The sequence below is a fragment of the Oncorhynchus mykiss genome, chromosome 7, assembly GCF_057628025.1.
Source record: "Oncorhynchus mykiss isolate SJ-2025 chromosome 7, ASM5762802v1, whole genome shotgun sequence".
NCBI lineage: Eukaryota > Metazoa > Chordata > Actinopteri > Salmoniformes > Salmonidae > Oncorhynchus > Oncorhynchus mykiss.
Window position 1 is genome coordinate 69,486,976 of NC_143028.1, and position 14,191 is coordinate 69,501,166.

A 14,191-nucleotide genomic window follows, 5' to 3' on the forward strand; every position below is an offset into this window, starting at 1 on the left:
TTACTTTCAGTGCAGCAAACTCTCTCCAGAAGTTCAGTGAGGATCTCTGAATGATCCAATGTTGACCTAAATAAATACAATCCACCTGTGTGTAATCAAGTCTCCGTATAAATGCACCTGCACTGTGATAGTCTCAGAGGTCCGTTAAAAGCGCAGAGAGCATCATGAAGAACAAGGAACACACCAGGCAGGTCCGAGATACTGTTGTGAAGAAGTTTAAAGCCGGATTTGGATACAAAAAGATTTCCTAAGCTTTAAACATCCCATGGAGCACTGTGCAAGCGATAATATTGAAATGGAAGGAGTATCAGACCACTGCAAATCTACCAAGACCTGGCCGTCCCTCTAAACTTTCAGCTCATACAAGGAGAAGACTGATCAGAGATGCAGCCAAGAGGCCCATGATCACTCTGGATGAACTGCAGAGATCTACAGCTGAGGTGGGAGACTCTGTCCATAGGACAACAATCAGTCGTATATTGCACAAATCTGGCCTTTATGGAAGAGTGGCAAGAAGAAAGCCATTTTTTAAAGATATCCATAAAAAGTGTCATATAAAGTTTGCTACAAGCCACCTGGGAGACACACCAAACATGTGGAAGAAGGTGCTCTGGTCAGATGAAACCAAAATTGAACTTTTTGGCAACAATGCAAAAAGTTATGTTTGGCGTAAAAGCAACACAGCTCATCACCCTGAACACACCATCCCCACTGTCAAACATGGTGGTGGCAGCATCATGGTTTGGGCCTGCTTTTCTTCAGCAGGGACAGGGAAGATGGTTAAAATTGATGGGAAGATGGATGGAGCCAAATACAGGACCATTCTGGAAGAAAACCTGATGGTGTCTGAGACCTGAGACTAGGACGGAGATATGTCTTCCAACAAGACAATGATCCAAAACATAAAGCAAAATCTACAATGGAATGGTTCAAAAATAAACATATCCAGGTGTTAGAATGGCCAAGTCAAAGTCCAGACCTGAATCCAATCGAGAATCTGTGGAAAGAACTGAAAACTGCTGTTCACAAATGCTCTCCATCCAACCTCACTGAGCTCGAGCTGTTTTGCAAGGAGGAATGGGAAAAAATGTCAGTCTCTCGATGTGCAAAACTGATAGAGACATACCCCAAGCAACTTACAGCCGTAATCGCAGCAAAAGGTGGCGCTACAAAGTATTAACTTAAGGGGGCTGAATAATTTTGCACGCCCAATTCTTCAGTTTTTGATTTGTTAAAAAAGTTTGAAATATCCAATAAATGTCGTTCCACTTCATGATTGTGTCCCACTTGTTGTTGATTCTTCACAAAGAGCGAGGGGGGACCGAATACTTCAAGGGGGCCGAATACTTTCGCAAGGCACTGTATCTGGATTACTGACCCCTGCCTGCCCTCGACCTGTCTTTTGCCTATCCCTGTTGGATTAATAAACTGTTGTTACTTCGAAGTTGTCGGCATCTGGGTCTTACCTGAAACATGATAAACTCATTGTTTAATCACATAACTGTGTCACACCAAGTGGACATTGCTTTGAGGGACATAAAATGTAATCAATCAGAACTATTTTGAAGTATCTTGAATAGACTTGCGGATTATTGTTTCATGAAATAAACTTATGTGTTACAACAAAAAGAGTATGTGAAGGGAATTATACACATTTTTTTCATGAATTTACTTAAGTTCTATGACCTTAACTGGGACAGTCACACTATTGGACAATTACCACATGAAAAATAATAATAATAATTACATAAAGTTATACTTGTGTTTACCATGATGGGCAAAAAAAAGGGAGAGTCATGTCAACTACCCACATGTCACTATAATGGTGTCTGTGTACCTTAACAACCCCAGTATGAGTGTCAATGCTTCAAATATAGACTCGTTCAACTACTCATATTCCAGTCTAAATTTGCTACTGTTGTGTTGCAGTAATAGGCCTTATTTCCCATGAGATTTGTTTTCCATTCATGCAGTCTATTTTTTATCCCACATCAAAACCCCAGTTTCTCTGAACTTACGTCGTTTTCTGCTAACAGCTATGGGGAAATGAATCATTTTTGAAAGAAAATAAATATATATACCCCAATATCAATATTGCTTTGAAGTGCGCGGTTTGCCTCAGGACAAGTGGTGTTTCTAAAAGATGTACAGATGTAGGATTTTAATTTAAGATAGTTTGCTACAGCAGGAAAATATTCCTGCAGCAACAGGAAATGTGACATTTTTGTAGGGGAAAATGAAGTCTGAAATTTCAAAGTGCAAATTACAAACTTCAGAAGCCTTTTAAACCTCAAATATGGTATACATTTTAAATGTCCTGCATTGCAGGAAAGTTATTCTGCAACAGGGTGATCAAATTAAGATCTTACATCTGTACCGTCATGTGGATAAGTACGAAGTGAAGGACCTATGAAGAAGTGAAAGAGAAAACGCAGAGTTGAATTACTAATGTTATAAGCATATGTTATTTTTTATTTATGTTGCACACTGTTTTGAATTAGCATATTTTCAAAAGCATATAAAGCATTTTCATTAGCTAGAGGTCATTTTGTGCTAAGTCTAACAATGTTGTGAATGCAAATAAGGGGGACACTAAAAGATGCAACAAAGACATATAAGGAATGTTTCGACATTGTGTTACTGTTGTACTAGATTTAGGGTGGTTTTTCACAAGACACGAAGATCATCTTTAACATTAATATGTTCATCCATTGCCCACCAATATGACTGATAACAGTGTTGAAAAGTTACTACAATAGAGTCATATTCCTGTTAGGCTGAGAGAGGATCTCAAGTGAGATGATGTGCAAGTAATATGGCTACAGGTTCATCTGCTTCCACTAAAGCATATTTCTGTAGGAAGTTGCTACACCCCCAAGTGCTAAAAGTCAGTATTTGGACTATATGTATAAAATGTTGAATAATGTATGTGATATCAACAGAGAGGAATATTTTCTGGGTGACATAAATATTGGCTGGTTGTCATCAAGCTGCCCACTCAAAAAGAAGCTCCTAGCTATAACCAGTGCCTGCAATCTGGTTCAAGTTATCAGTTAACCTACCAGGGTATTTACATACAGAACAGGAACTAAATCATCCACGTGTATTGATCACATTTTACCTAATGTTGCAGAAATCTGCTCTAAAGCAGTATCCACACCCATGTATGTAGTGATCAAAATACAATACCCATATCTAGAAAACAAAAGTTCCTAAAATTGTGTATAAATGATCATACAAGGGGTTGTCATGACTGGCCGGGACAGATTACTGTGGACCACACTCCTACAAGAGACATCTCTCACACCCGCCAGAGGGGCAGAGATCAAGAGGTATGGAGGTGGGGGGTTTTATGACACCTATTGTAAATCTTAAGGTAGCAGACCAAATCCCTTGTCCTCTCACTGTGGAGGAATGGAATGAATGATGGGTCTATGGAGAACCTACCTCAGAACAATAACATGCAAAAATGGACTTTGGGACAGTATGTTTCATCAGCCAAAATGGTAGTAATGACGATATGTGAAAATCAATGTCGTTTTTGTTATGTTAGTAAAAGTTAAATGACGACATTGTAATCTAAACATTATAACTTGAAGAGTTTTCACAATATTTACCTGATGTTTGCATACTGTACATTGTGTGGAAAATGTCCAGATCAAAGAGAATGTTTTTGTTAAGATGAAATGTGAAGTTAGTTGTCTAAATTGGATCTGAGTAAAATCCAGACCTTGCCTCGTAACTTGGTACGCTCAGAGAATTGCCCTAAAGTCAGAAACGCCCATTTCTGACCCGAGGGTATAAAACATGTGAGTTAAGAATGAACATCATGACTAGCTGACCATGAGCTGCAGCCAAGGTATGATTAGTTGTAACCCCAAAATGCAACTCGACGTTGAAGAAGACAAAGGAACCTTTTAACAGTCTATGCTACAGATAAGTAGCTGTGTCTAAGAGGGGGAATTCAATCAGGACCACCCGGTTACCACTCTCCAAGGAATCGTGTGTCCACACTGCTTTCATTCCTATGCTGGATCCCTGAGCTACACGGCTGGCTGTCTTCAGAAGAACCCTTTTCAGAACAAGGGCGAGGAAACAGGACCACTAAGACAAAGGACACTGACCCGGTAACCAAAGAAGTGCCGTCAACAGAGGAGAAGGCGAACCCCGTCTACGAAGAGACAGCCCATCGGACACCTTCGACACGTAATTACATAATTACATCACGTAATTACTCATCAGAGTGGCAGTTTGGGGCAAGGTTAGGGTTAAACTAAGCATAGTTTACAAATGTACCCAGGTGTACTTTTCTCTTGTGCACTCTCTCTATCGCTCTTTTTTGAAATCCCCATCTTGTGTAACACGTGTCATACTGTGTTGGCCCACTAGGGACCTGTTTTATCATACTAAGTTCTAACCAATAGCCTAGATTGTGTGTTTGTGTATGTGTATCTTACGTTATCATTTTAGCTTGTTAGCAAATAAATAATCAACTCAATTGGTGTGGTACGGATTTATTTATTGGGACTCGGCTTTGTACAGAATCCCGGATTATGCGACGTTCAGAATGAGACTGTAGAGGAAATGAATTAATTAGCGACTGTTGTAAAAACGATATTCTGATATTCTTTGAGTTAATTTGGGAAATAGAAACGTAATAAAGCCATGGTGCCCCAGGTTACTAAGTTATTATTAACTGATTTAATCACGTAATTATAAACAGTTAATCATTCGATGAACAGCAGTCATCACATTAATCAATCCAACATCACGACAGGGGTTTTGCAATGATGCCTATCTTGAAGGTGTGAAAATATTTGTTGGTCTGATGTGTGCAATGAGGAACACATCCTGACTCTGCACTTGAAACACTTATAAAACTGCTTCTTCCAGTTACTGACAGGCATACACCCATCAAGAAACTGACTGTTAAAACTGCCAAATCCCCATGGATAGATGATGAATTGAAAAACTGAAAGGGATGAGACAAAGGGTATACACAGCAGACTGGCAAACATACAGTATATTTTGAAATAATGTAACTAAACTAAACAAAAAGTAGAATAAACTAAACTATGGAACACATAGACATTATATAAAGAATGATAGTAAAAAGCTTTGGAGTACTTTCAATTCAATTCTAGGCAAAAAAGCAAACTTGGCTCCATCCTTCATTAAGGCAGATTGCTTGTTCATAACACAACCTTCTGATATTGCCAAGTACTTTAATAACTTTCTTCTTGACAAGAGTTGCATACTTAGGCATGACATGCAAATAACAAATGCTGAGTCTTCATATTCATGCATGATGGACCAAATATTGAAAGACAAGCACTATAGTTTTAAGTTCCACAAAGTGGGTGTGGAAGAGGTGAAACAATTATTGGTATGTATTACTGAACAAAAATATAAAAGCAACATGTAACGTGTTGGTCCCATGTTTTATGAGTTTAAATAAAATATCCAAGAAACATTCCATACGCACCAACAAATGATTTCTAATTTGCCAATATAATCCATCCACGTGACAGGTGTGGCATGTCAAGAAGCTGATTACAGTTTTTCTGAGTCGCTTTGGTGCATTTCTTAGATCAAAAGTGCAATTCTTGATACTACTTGTACAAATTCCAAATCATCTACCACAAGCAAATGTTATTCTTATTGATTTCATTTCTTTGCATCAATTCAACCATGGCCTGATTCACAGTCTCCTCTGAACAGTTGATGTTGAGATGTGTCTGTTACAGTACTTGAACTCTGTGAAGCATTTATTTGGGCTGCAATTTCTAAGGCTGGTAACTCTAATGAACATATCCTCTGCAGCAGAGGTAACACTGGGTCTTCCTTTCCTGTGGCGGTCCTCATGAGAGCCAGTTTCATCATAGCGCTTGATGGTTTTTGCAACTGCACATGAAGAAATGTTCAAAGTTCTTGAAATCTTCCGCATTGACTGACCTTCATTTCTTAAAGTAATGATGGACTGTCATTTCCCTTTTCTTATTTGAACTGTTATTGCCATGATATGCACTTGGTCTTTTACCAAATAGGGATATCTTCTGTGTAGACCCCCTACCTTGTCACAACACAACTCAAACTCATAAAGAAGGAGAGAAATTCCACAAATGAACTTCTAATTAACATTTTTTTTTTTAAGACACACCTGTTAATTGAAATGCATTCCGGGTGACTACCTCATGAAGCTGGTTGTAAGAATGCCAAGAGTGTGCAAAGCTGTCATCAAGGCAAAGGGTGGCTATTTGAATAATTTGTTTAACACTTTTTTGGTTACTACGTGATTCCATGTGTTATTTCATTGAGTTGATGTCTTCACTATTATTCTACAATGTAGAATATAGTAAAAATAAAGAAAAACCTGTAGGTGTTCTAAAACTTTTGACCTGTAGTGTATATATTTGTTATATTTATCCCCTTAATTTAGGCAATAATACTTCCATTCATTTTATAAACTAGTACTGGGGACATGCAGACTCGTCTTGTGTGGCTTGTGGGTACCCTACAGCAAAACTGTCAGGTTTCTTCAAAATCGAACCCAGAAGCAGACCAGGACAAGGAGAGTAGGAAGAAGGTGAGTATTTATTTACAAGTGAATGTGAATGGGTAGATATACCCAGGTGGCGTAGCGGGTAGCGGTGGTGAGTTGATGGGAGTAAATAGGTGGATCCAATGGGGAAGCGGAATCCTCCGACGACCAGGCGGGAATGGGGTAAATGATCCGGATGAGAAACTGAAGACAGAACAAACGGCGGTAAGTTCAAGGCAAGCAATACGTAACAAACAACAAAACAAATTCTATCCAACTTGAGGCTGATACTCTGGCACAACATACTGTTGATGGCTAACAATCCGGCAGGGAATGGATGTCAAGTCCGGGCTTATGAAGAGGAGAGATGATGATCAGGACCAGGTGTGCAGATAGCTGATGGGATACAGGTGCGGGTAATCAGAAACCCCAGCTGGCTACATTGCCCGGCAACCAGACAGGGTGTGTTCCAGGACGCCGGAAAAAACTCTCCAGGACAGAACATAGGCAAAAAACAGACTCAGGAAACGGGATTCGTGACAAAAACGGATAAAACAATTGTGTTCATGAGAGTCTCAACTTTCAGTATGGTTGTACAATAGTTTGTAAGCCAAACCATTCGGACACTACATACGATTTTGTGAAATAACGATTTTCAGGATGTCTCATGGTCTGACAAAGACCACTCTAGCTCTGCCACCTTTCACCGCAGATGCTAAAGTAAGATATTGGCCCATGCGGAATTTTCTCTCTCTCTCTCGCATAAACAGACAGATTTTTAAAATTATGTTAATTAAATTTCCATGGGGGTGTGGCCATTGTAGGCTAGTAGTTAAATGTATTTATTTCAGTTTGACTAATAATGTTCTGCGCTATGTATTATTTCATGTTTCGTGTGGACACCTGGAAGTGTAGCTGATTCTTTTGCAGTGGCTAAAGGGGATCCTAATAAATAGCAAAATAGCAAAAATATTGCGATTAGGATATTAACCTGATCCTAGACATTTAGAGTTAACCTTAAGCACTTAGTGTAGCACAGCTTAATACGCTCTGGAAATAAATTGATCAGCTTGCCCTCCCACTATTGCTAAACCCTACGGATAAACTCTACTTTAAATCATAAACTCTAGGCTTGCCCGAGGTACCTTAAATATTAAACCCTAAACTTGCCTTAGCTACCTTGAATCCTAAACCCTAGACTTGCCCTCCCCCAAATCCTAAACCCTAGGGAGAAACTCTACTCTAAATATTAAACTATTGGCTTTCCCTAGCTACCTTAAATGCTAGACCCAAGGCTTGTCCTCCCCCAAATCCTAAACCCTGTAGAGAAACCCTACTCTAGGCTTACCCTAGCTACCTTAAATCCTAAAACCAAGGCTAACCCTTTCCCCCAAATCCTAAACCCTAGGGAGATACCCTACCTTAAATCCTGAACCCTAGAGAGAAACCCTGCCTATAATTGTAAACCCTAGGGAGAAACCCACACAAAACTGACCTTAGATGAGTCTATTTTTATCTTGATCATATTAGAAGCATTCCATAAAATACATATCCAACGCAACATTAAAAATGTGAGCGTTAACATACATTATGATTATTCAAGGTTACTTTTCAATACTGTGTTCATATACATTACAGTATGGCCTCAGAGACTTCACAGTTAGAGAGAGTTACCAGATGGTATATAACAGAGAAGCAAACTAATTATGACCATCAAAATCTGCAAAACACAGGGTATAGTGTGTCACTTTTCAGACAGACAGTAGTTGGAGTGAATCCAATAAATTTAATTGAACTTTCTAATTCATGATTATCCCACATTCCCATGTCGTCTTCACTGCCTGTCACTGTACTGGATCGTCCACTGTCACCGGATACCCACAGTCAAGGGCCACGTACGTAAACTGGGGAGGCCAGGTCAGTCTTCTCCAGGTGACACTACTCAAGGCTGTAAGAGAGGAGAAAGAAAGAGTGGATTCATATTGTTTTCTGTCAAATTGATATCTTTGTGGCCTGAGGTGGTCTAGCGGTCTTAGCCACTGCCTCCAGAATACATGTACCAGTGCAAAAGTGGGTTCAAATCTATCCCACTGCTATTCAAGCACCCCTGTACTATTCAAGCACCACTGTACTATTTAATTATGTGCAAGAACAACAAATATTTAAATGGATACCTTCAGTAATTGGAGAGTTGTCGGCCGATGCGAACAAATCCTCTTTTGCTTCTCTCATTGTTGTTCTCACACTCTGGTCCCCCGAAGATCTGAACCGTCTCCTTCTCCTGCGGCGGCATGTTGTCAAACTCCTCTACCACGGTCGTTGTCACTTTCACACAGTTCTTGATGACCTTCCAACCTGGTCTGTTCAGGTCGTTTCTCAATTCTGGAACAGACATTGTATCAGCCAGTGCAAAGCCAACACTGAGGAGCAGAGAGATGGTCAACATCATCTTCATGGTGATGAGAATTGATAGTGAGTCTGAGTGTTTGGTTCAGCTTCAGTAACAATATGCTGGAGGCTGCATGTGTTTTGTCTCCAACAACTCACCATTTTTATACCAGAATTAATCCAAGTCACTGTGCTGGTTCAACCAGGGGGCATGGCATTAGTGACATTAGAGATCACTATCGCTAGTTCCACTTCCAAGGAGAGGGGAGTGAAGGGACAGCATTGCCTGTCTTACTGTTTATGAAACTGATCAGTCATGTTCTTTTGATAACAGCTATTACACCATATCATACCTTACAATGGCCTAAGGTTGCATCCCAAATGGCACCCGACTCCCAACACAGTGCATCACTACTCACCAGGACCCTTAGGGCCCTCAGAGCCCCACTACTGACCAGGCCCCGTAGGGCCATAAGCAGAGCACCACTACTGACCACAGCCCTCAGGGCCCTCAGCAGAGCACCACTACTGACCACGGCCCATAGGGCCCTCAGGAGAGCACCACTACTGACCAAGGCCCACAGGGCCCTCAGAGCCTCACTACTGACCAGGCCCCATAGGGCCCTAAGCAGAGCACCACTACTGACCAAGGCCCACAGGGCTCTCAGGAGAGCACCACTACTGACCAAGCCCATAGGGCCCTCAGGAGAGCACCACTACTGACCAAGGCCCATAGGGCCCTCAGCAGTGCACCACGTAAGCGATAGGGCATCACCTGGAATTAGCCATACACAAATGTAAAGTATGATAATGTGTAATATGCCCTGATAAAGAGGAAATGACTGATCACTTTAAGCAGTTTCATACGCTATGCCATCTCTTCACTGGTACTGTTGCAATAAGATGATGATGATGATAGCACTTCTTTAAACATACTGTGCTGTCCCCTAACCGGTTGCAACATGATGATTGATGATGATGGTGATGATAACATTTATTTAAACCTACAACGCTGTCCCTTCACTGGTAATTTTGTAACATGACCAGTGGTGGAAAAAGTACCCGCTGCAACTCCACAATGAGCTCGGGAGGCGAAGGTCGAGTCATGCGTCCTCTGAAACATGACCCGCCAAACCACGCTTCTTAACACCTGCCCACTTAACCCGGAAGCCAGAGGCACCAATGTGTCATTGGAAACATCGTTCCACGAGGTCAGCTAGAGTGCGATGAGACAATTAATGCCCCTCCAGCCAAACCCTCCCCTAACCTGGACTATACTGGGCCAATTGTGCGCTGGCCTATGGAACTCCCAGAAGTTACACTTCTGGCACTGCGATGGAGTGCCTTAGACCGCTGCACCGCTCGGGAGGCCAAAGTAAAGATACCTTAATAGAAAATGAATCAAGTAAAAATGAAAGTAATGTTTTTAAATATACTTAAGTATCAAAAGTAAATATAATTAGCAAAAATATACTTAAGTATCAAAAGTTAAAGTAAAATTATAAATAATTTAAAATTCCTTCAGCAAACAAGACAGCACAAATTTACGGATAGCAAGGGGCACACTACATCATGCAGACATAATTTACAAACAAAGTGTGTGTGTTCAGTGAGTCCGCCAGTTCAGATGCAGTAGGGATGACCAGAGATATTCTCTTGATAAGTGCAGGAATTAGACCATTTTCCTGTTCTGCTAAGCATTCAAAAAGCAACAAGTACTTTTGGGTGTCAGGGAAAATATATGGAGTAAAAAGTACATTATTTTCTTTAGGAAGGTAGTGAAGTAAAAGTTGTCAAAAATACAAATAGTAAAGAAAAGTACAGATACCCCCAAAAACTAGTTTAGTAGTACTAATAGTTTTACTTAAGTACTTTACACCACTGAACATGACGATGATGGTATTTTTATAAACACACAAAGCTGCTGTGAACAGCACCAAATGTATTCTGCAACACAGACAGCGCTTTACCTAACCTCAATGTCTGATTCTATGATACGCTGTTATCAAGAGGAAATCAGTCAACACTTTCAGAAACAGTTTGACACGCGATGCTGTCCCTTCACTGGGTTAATGTGGTGTTCTCATCATCACTGCACTGTTGGAGCTAGGAACATAAACATTTAGCTACACCGGGGATAGTACGGTATCTGCAAAATGTGTACGCGACCAAAAACCTTTGATTTAATTCATTAAAGGACCGCAGTGAAATTGCTGCCTTCTAATTTTGATGATCAAATATATTAAATAAATCATCATCACCACCATCACCATCTTTCAGCACTCAGAAAGGTTAGGGGACAGCGTTGCATGTTTATTAATTTAAGCTTGATAACATATGACAGTTGCATTGCCTTGTAAAAGTATTCAGACACCTTGGATTTCTTCACAATTTATTATGTTTCAAAGTAGTGGATTTACTGTACTTTTTTGGTCAACAATCTACACACATACATTTTTAAAGATAAACAAAATTCAGAATTAAAAATAGTCATTGCATAAGTATTAAGCCCCTTTGTTTAGGCAAGCCTAAATTATTTCAGGTGTAAAATTAGGGGTTGACAATTTCAATGACTGACCCTTCCTCTCTCCCCCATACAAGTATTGAATTTCAAACACAGATTCAACTACAAAGACCAGGGAGCTTTTTCGAAAGCCTCAAAGGGCAGCGATTGGTAGATGGGTAACAATAACAAATATATTTTTAAGCCTGGTGAAGTTAATAATTATCCTGTGAACGACACTACAGTGGTAGGCTTGATTACCAACAACGACGAGACGGGCCACAGGGAGGAGGTGAGGGCCCTCGGAGTGTGGTGTCAGGAAAATAACCTCACACTCAACGTCAACAAAACAAAGGAGATGATTGTGGACTTCAGGAAACAGCAGAGGGAGCATCCCCCTATCCACATCCTGTCGGGCTGTATCACCGCCTGGTACGGCAACTGCTCCGCCCACAACCGTAAGGCTCTCCAGAGGGTAGTGAGTTCTGCACAACGCATCACCGGAGGCAAACTACCTGCCCTCCAGGACACCTACACCATAGGTCACAGGAAGGCCATAAAGATCATCAAGGACAACAACCACCCGAGCCACTGCCTGTTCACCCCGCTGTTCACCCCGCTATCATCCAGAAGGCGAGGTCAGTACAGGTGCATCAAAGCAAGGACCGAGAGACTGAAAAACAGCTTCTATCTCAAGGCAAACAGACTGTAAAAATGTATCACTAGCCACTTTAAACAATGCCACTTAATATAATATAATGTTTACATACCCTACATTACTCATCTCATATGAATATGTATATACTGTACTCTATATAATCTACTGCATCTTTATGTAATACATGTATCACTAGCCACTTTAAACTATGCCACTTTGTTTACATACCCTACATTACTCATCTCATATGTATATACTGTAATCGATACCATCTACTGCATCTTGCCTATGCCGTTCTGTACCATCACTCATTCATATATCTTTATGTACATATTCTTTATCCCTTTACACTTGTGTGTATAAGGTAGTAGTTGTAATCTAACCTAACAATTCCACTCGTTGGTTATTACTGCATTGTCGGAACTAGAAGCACAAGCATTTCGCTACACTCGCATTAACATCTGCTAACCATGTGTATGTGACAAATAACATTTGATTTGATTTGATTATGTATGACTCCCTAAGAGTCTATTGACGCACCTGTGCGCTAATCTAATGAAATTTTTTTTTTGCATCAAAATCCGTCAGTTTAAGGTAGAGATATCTTGGGCATGGGCTACGTCTCAATCCATCGCATCCACATATGTTGCACTTCCGCATCTGCGGTGGACAGTGGCAGCGCTATACTACTGTTTGTCAGACCAGGACCCGTTCCTTCTAAAAAAAACAACATCTGTAGCGGCCAAACGGTTGGGCCCACGGGACTCATCTAAAGTCGATAACGCTGATGTGCCAACTTCTGTCTGTAGTGTCCCACCGTTTGGGCTACAAACTAATATGACCCCACTATGGGAAAGGGAGACTCAATAACGCGATTGTAACGGGATTCTTCTGTTGAAGGAGAGGCGGACCAAAACGCAGCGTGGTTATTGTGATACATCTTTAATAAAGATTAAAATAGAACAATATACAAAAAAACAAGAAAATGTGAAAAACCGAAAACAGCCCTATCTGGTGTAACAAACACAAAGACAGGAACAATCACCCACAAAACCCAACACCAAACAGGCTACGTAAATATGGTTCCCAATCAGAGACAAGGACTAACACCTGCCTCTGATTGAGAACCATATCAGGCCAAACACAGAAACAGACAAACTAGACACACAACATAGAATGCCCACTCAGATCACACCCTGACCAAACAAAACAAAGCAAACTATGGTCAGGGTGTGACAGCGATGGTGTTCTCGTTTCACTCTACGACCCTCACTAGTGTCATGGGAATCATCTGAAGGTAACCAAGTACCGGTCCAAAAAAAAATAAATGTATGGAAGTAGATGATTGATTCTTTTTGGACTATCTGATTTGACATTTATGAATGTGTTATTCAATGCATCTCTGTGGGCTATAGCACTAACTGCTAAATTAAACATTTTATCCACAAAAATGTGGTCCTAAAATTCAAATAGCTAAATTATCCACAGTATGATCATCTTAAAACAATTCCATATATCAACTTTTAGACCACCAAGACAAAGATACAATCATCCTTCTGAACTGAGCTGCAAGACAGGAATGAAACCGCTCATAGACGTTACCACGAGGCCATTGGTGATTTTTAAACAGTTACAGTTTAGAGTTAAATGGCTGTGATGGGAAAAAACTGAGGATTGATCAACTATATTGTAGTGACTCTACAATAATGACCTAAATGACAGTGAAAATAAAACAAAATAAAAAATAAAGGAACTAAAGTAAATAAAGCCAAAAACACAGCAAAGGTGCACACTTTTAGGCATAAATGCTAAAAAATGCTTCATGTTTGGGAGAAATCCAACACAACACTTCAGAGTAACTGCCTCGTTTTTTAAGCATGGTGGTGACTGCATCATGGTATGGGTATGGTTGACACCGGCCAATACTGAGGAGTTTTCCAGGACAAAAAGAAACAAGATGTGGCTCAGCACAGGCAAAATCCTAGAGGGAAACCTGCTCAGCCTGCTTTACATCAGAGACTGGGAGAGGAATTCACCTTTCAGCAGGACAATAACCTACAACACAGCCAAATTAACACAGGAGCTGCTTACCAAGAAGACA

At 40.5% G+C, this 14,191-nt stretch overlaps 1 long non-coding RNA gene across 1 annotated transcript; it reads right to left on the reverse strand.

Annotated features, from left to right (window-relative positions):
- Positions 1-8,037: 8,037 nt before the first annotated feature.
- LOC110528488 (uncharacterized) lies at positions 8,038-9,121 on the reverse strand. Its single transcript, XR_002474264.3, has 2 exons — positions 8,716-9,121; positions 8,038-8,489 (listed from the first exon to the last, which is right to left on the reverse strand). It is a non-coding gene; the product is annotated as an uncharacterized LOC110528488 (long non-coding RNA).
- Between the last annotated feature and the right edge of the window lie 5,070 nt (positions 9,122-14,191).